The sequence below is a fragment of the Octodon degus genome, unplaced genomic scaffold (genome assembly GCF_000260255.1).
Source record: "Octodon degus isolate 3935 unplaced genomic scaffold, OctDeg1.0 scaffold00124, whole genome shotgun sequence".
NCBI classification, from domain to species: domain Eukaryota; kingdom Metazoa; phylum Chordata; class Mammalia; order Rodentia; family Octodontidae; genus Octodon; species Octodon degus.
Window position 1 is genome coordinate 3,374,617 of NW_004524700.1, and position 5,975 is coordinate 3,380,591.

Below are 5,975 nucleotides of genomic sequence, written 5' to 3' on the forward strand. Positions count from 1 at the left end.
CCTGACTCAGCTTTCTAAGTGCTGGCCTCATTCATGCAATTTAAGAAGTACTAATCAGTTGTTCTTTTCCTTTTATACATGGTAAAATATTGTATTTTTATTTCTTTAGTGGTATCATTATATATACAAAGTTGAATAAAAAAGAACTTTCATGTAAAAAAAGAAAAAGAAAATGTCAATAGTTGAGTAATTGATTGGCAGCCCAAGATTTGGACATTTGCAGGTTCCTGAGCCAAGTGCAGTTAATACAATCACAATTTCATTTCTGTTCCTTACAGCTCATCTGGGAAGATTTGTCACCTTTCTCAATTATAAACATTTGTAGAGAGCTATGGACAGAATATTGAAGGTATCATTTACAATTTTCAACTATCAAGTAGGCCTTAAGAGAAGAAGATTTTGAAATTAATGAGTCTAATTCTGTAGACCAGTTTGACACCTTTAACTTTCCATTCTAAATGGGCAAAATTTCCACTTGTCTGTAAGCAGAGGAGAGACATTTCTGGGTCAGCGTCAAAGGCTCATGCACTACTCACCCGGCATTTCACACCAGTGGGCCTTTGCTTCCAATTCCTGGCATGATGGAAGTCAACCTCAGACTCACCTTCCTCTGTACTTTCAATAACTTAAATTCAACCTCTCCCTCCAACTCCCTAACACATTCGGTATAAAAGATGTCCTTGGTAGCCAGGATTCTTTTTCAGTCTTCTGCTTCATTTGTGAGAGGAAAAAGAATAGAAAACATTGCTCCTCTATTTTCAGACTAGGCATTTATAGTGCAATTCAGCCAAGAAGGAAACCATGGAAAAGAGGATGAGATGCTACCTGATGAAGTTACCCTTGTATGCTCTAGTAATGGATGTCCAAGCCACATTAGGGCTATCTTTGTGTCTCCTTTTCTAAATATATCTGGTTATCTGCAAGTAGAACTGATTCACATCATATAAAACCATGAGATTTGCTGCAGGGAGGGAAATAAATGAATTAAAGGTTTCTTCTGCATATTATTTCACTCTGAAGTATTTAACTCATACCAGTGTGTAACAAAAGCAGAACCTGGTCCTGCAGTGCTGTTATTTCTGCTTCAATTAACCAATTCTATGCCCGAGTCTATGTAAATTAGTGGTGGCAAGCCTATGGCATGTATGCCACAGTGGGCTGTTTTTATCATTGAAAGCTTTGAAGGATTGGCCATCACTGAGGTGTTTGCTGGCTGAGATTAATCCACAAAAGGTGTTATAGGCAGGATAAAAAAAAATTAATGACATTTAGCTTTAAAGAACACGAAACATTTCAGTTTCCTGAAGAAGGCTCTGAAATGTCCTAAAACATGTTTCAGAGTAATTAAACATGTTTGCCTCTTTCTGTTTCTCCTTCAGGACTGGCATTGTGGGGGAGGAAAGCCAGATGGCAGGAGATTCCTCCCCCAGACCAATCAGCACATCCTCAGTGTTTTGCCCCCTTCAGCCACAGCTTGTTCCCAGCTTCCTCCCTACATGAATCATCAGCAGGCCCTGCTCAGGCTGAACAGGAGCCCTAGACCACCAAGAACTTACCCTTTGTGCAGAGAAAGACTCTTCAGATCTCAGATGGCAGTGCCCAAGTTGCCTGGACAAAACCGCTGCCAAGATGTAACAAAGGAATGCACAGCTCAAGTGCTGATTTGCATAAGGTTCTCTATTAAAAAATGGGGAAGAAGGGAAGACTAAACAATAAAATGGAGAGAGATTGAGTTTCAAAGGTATGATATTTAAGGAAAACATGGTTAAGTGTTTTTGGAAAATTTATGGTTGGCATATTCAAATAATATGCTGGATAAAGCCTTAGCTGAGAAATTATTTGATTAGTGATTTAGTCATTTATATATTTATTTACCCACTGATTAATAGGCTAGCAAGTGAGGCAGTGCTGAAAGTCTTCTGCTTAAATACCAGGATCTATGCTTAGATGCATTGCCCCAGGACCTTTGTGGCTGATCAGGGAGTGAGAGGCCAGAAAGCAAAAAGATGAGGAACATCAGGGCTCACCGCCTCTGCATAGCTATGCTTGGTCCTTGACTGCTCAGACACATCATTGCCTTCAACTCCTTAATTCAGGAGACTAGCTGTCAGCCAACTGGTGAGTAAAACAGTATAATTTTGCAGCTGTGATGCACACCTTGTTGTGCTCCAGTTAGTATGCTATGCATGAGGGGGATTCAACATGAAAAAAGGTTCTCATCTCTGTGGCCTTAACACCAGCTTATGTAACACTCAGCTTGGTAGGGACAGTGTGTGTGCTGACTGCCTCAGCAATGATGGGATGGAAATGCTTAGCGCTTTACAGTTTCTAAAAACCTCATGTACAATAACTCACTAGATGCCATCAGTATTATTGTTCTTTAGTAAATTGGATGGATGCTATTTCCATTCCATGGATTAGCAAATTAAGTCACACACTCAAGTCACTTGCCAAGATCGTATTGCTGAACTCAGACTAGAACTCAGAATTTCTGACACCTCATTTAGGACTATTTTGATACTGTGACAGTTGCTAATTTTTGTCTCTTGGCTCCAAATTTCTCCTTTAATACTTCCTTCGCATACTGACCTTTCAGCTCTTTCTCTCTGTGAGTAGACAGTAAGCTTTCTCAGAAGTGGCTGCTGGAGGGAGGGGCTCCTCTGCCAGTCTCCAGCAGCCTCACCATCATCTCTGGTGTGAGAATGAGCATTCTAGTGGTAGTTTTCCCCACCCGTGTGCCCTGAGCACACATCCTGTAGTCAGCTTGCAAACCTGGCCTTCCCTAGAGGCATGGGCACAAGAATAGATACTCCCAACACAGACTCAGAAGACCCTAGGCCTCTGGCTCAGAGCAATACTTCAGCCTGCTGCATTCCCTCTCACTTCCTCACCAACTGTGGCTCACCTGCTTTCTGCTCCACACACTTGCCTGTGAGACACAGACTCCAGGCATCCCATGCCTCTATCCCACAGTGACATTTGCTGTACACCTGTGCACATGAAGTCATTGACTGTAGCTTGCTTTCCACAGGGGTATTTCTGCAGATCTAGATTCTGTGAGCCAGCTCTGACTTAAAGATAGCAGCAAACTTTTCTTCCAGCCAGTGGACTGTAACTGTGCCTCCTCCAACTGGTGTGAACCTCAGCCTTGAGGAAAGACATCCACTTCCAAGCTCACCTTCAGTCCTATTTTACCCCATAAAATTCTCTTACCTCTTGTCTTTACTTTTTATCATAGCTTAATAATAACTACTTATGTTAAGCTTTTCCTACTCTGAAGTCTTGTGTGGTTTCTGCCTCCTGAGTAGACAGACCTAGGTTGACTCCACACCATGTGCTGAAGGCACAAACAAGGAAAAGGAAAGAGTTAAAGTTATTGTAGGTGGAAATTTTATTATATATATTTGATCACAAAGATTTACCTACTTTGATGCCTGATGTATAAAATATCCTGAGGGCTGGCAACATAGCTCAGAGAACTAAGTGCCTGCTTTGTCAAGTGCAAGGTCCAAACTTCAATCTCCAGTTCCGCATGCTAGTCTGGCCCCACCCCTGAGACATGCTGAGCCTGTGACTGGGTCCTGGTGTGGTGGTGCATGCCTGTAGTCCCAGCGCTGGGGAGGCTGAAAACTGGAGGATCAGTGTGCGTCTGAGCTGCTTAGTGAGACACTGCACCAAATATATAAATGAAAAATAGGGCTGGCCAGATAGCTCAGCAGATGAAAGTACCTGCTTAGGCAGATGCAGGGACTGGGGTTTGATCCTCAGCATACTATACCTACTCAACCCCCAGGGCATACGTGTGTGTGGTGGCGTGCACCTGTAATCCCAGTGCTTGGGAGGCTGAAAACAAGAGAATCACTAGGAGTCCAATCTGTGTAGTGAGACCCTACAGACTGTACTAAAAAATACAAAAAAAAAAAGAAAAAGAAAAAGAAAAAAGAAAAATAAAACAAGAAAAAAAAGAAAAGAATGAAAGGAAGAAAATAAAAATAAATAAATAAAATAAAATGTCCTGAACAGGGACTGAGCACAACTTATTTTAATGAGATGTAGTAGTAACTCGTTGGGATTGCCAGCACATAGGAAAAAGTAAGAAATGTGCTCATGCATGCTACCATTTACTTGCTCGAATAAAGCTGATTAATTTCTGGCATTATGGCATTATCCTCAACAGCAGGCTGAAACACACACTGTCCCCAAGTGGGAGGCCAAGTAGGTCTACTCCCAGAGGACAAGAATGAAAACAACACATAAAGGCTTGAAAGGAAGCTGGGACATACCACATTGTCTCACTCCTGCTGAGGCTCAATGAAGGCAAGTGACTTGTCCATTGTCACATGACCCCTTCCTGGGAGGAGAACCAGGAGTAGAAAAACAGGTCTAATGTACTCCACGTTTGCCATTCTGTCACATTGCTATTCCAAATAACATGGAAAGGGGTCATGATATGCCATCTCAGAAAGTGGTGATACATGTAGTTTCCTTTACCAATGTATAGTTATCCTTTACCTAATAGTTCTGTAAGAGTGTATTTTGAAAACACAAAAAATATCCCACCAAAGCTATTACTTTTTGTAAGGCTACTAGCAGTGTGCCACGTATGTTGAATTTGGGACTTTATTCCCCTTAAGTTAATTAGTCACTTGTTAAGCCATAGCCTCACATTGTAGCCCTGTAAGGTAAAGCTTAGTTTTCCCTCTTTCCCTCCTACTAAGCATCACTGGTTTCTCTGATGTGGTCTTATACTCCTACGTAAAGTCTCTTCATCATTCCTTTGAAATATCTGCAGTTTAATTATCGCAATGATCTTTATCTTGTTGATTTACTTAGAGGATACTGCTAGTTCTGATAAGATGTCTTTCCATAGACTCCCTTAAGTGGGCAGAGTGATTAGAGGCTGTCACACATATTCTGTTGCACAGTCCCACAAAGGATGCTGTCCAGCTTGAATCCTGTGAAGAATGTTCAGGCATATGGGACATGCTGCGTTAATTGTTCATCAACAGATGGGTCACATATGAGTGCACGAGGGATATAGATGTAGCAAGATCTGAATGAGCTAAGTCAAGCCATGTTTAGAATGTCTTTGTTGGCCGTCACTGGGAAGAAGCCCATGTTGATTAATTGGTTTAGTATGTGTCTACAGTTCTATGTTGGAAAGCAAGAGGCATATGGGTCCAGAGGAAATGTCCCTGCTTGGAAGTGCTCTGGGAGAGGTCAAATGCTCTGCAAGGAGTTTAAGAGAAAGAAAGAACTACATTTTGCAGCCAGCCCTGGCTGGAGGTGTATGTCTCTTTAGAGTTGCATATGCATAGAAAATAAAATTTCTTCATTGGGAGTCTTCTCCAGTGAAGATGGCTCTGTATGCCCAACTCAGCAAAATTAATGAAGAAAGACACTGCCAGAATTTGGAAGTGTTTACTTAGACTGTGCATTTCTATGGGCTTTCTCTAAGAGCCAGTGCTGAGACACTTTCTGTCCTGATGGTTTCCCATAAAGCCACTGGTTCTCACACTTTCTCTTCTGACTCTCCAAATCCTTGCCTATATACTACTGTTCTAGAGGGCTAAGGCTTCCTCTAGGAATACACTGCTTTTTTTTTCTGTTTTTCATAGTGTATTTATTTTCTTATTTTTTTCCATAATATCTAGCATAAAAATAAATCACTTAAAACATTTTCACTTTATTCAATTCAAATTGGTATATAGATAGATATAGATATAGATACACTGCTTTTTTTTTTCTGTTTTTAATAGTGTATTTATTTTCTTATTTTTTCCATAATATCTAGCATAAAAATAAATCACTTAAAACATTTTCACTTTATTCAATTCAAATTGGTATATAGATAGATATAGATATAGATATAGGTATTTTTTTTAAAGCTACCCCTTAACATCATGTTAGTGTTCATCTTCCTTGATTCAGTGCAAATTAATTTCTATAAATCAGTGGAAATTTTCAATATTTTA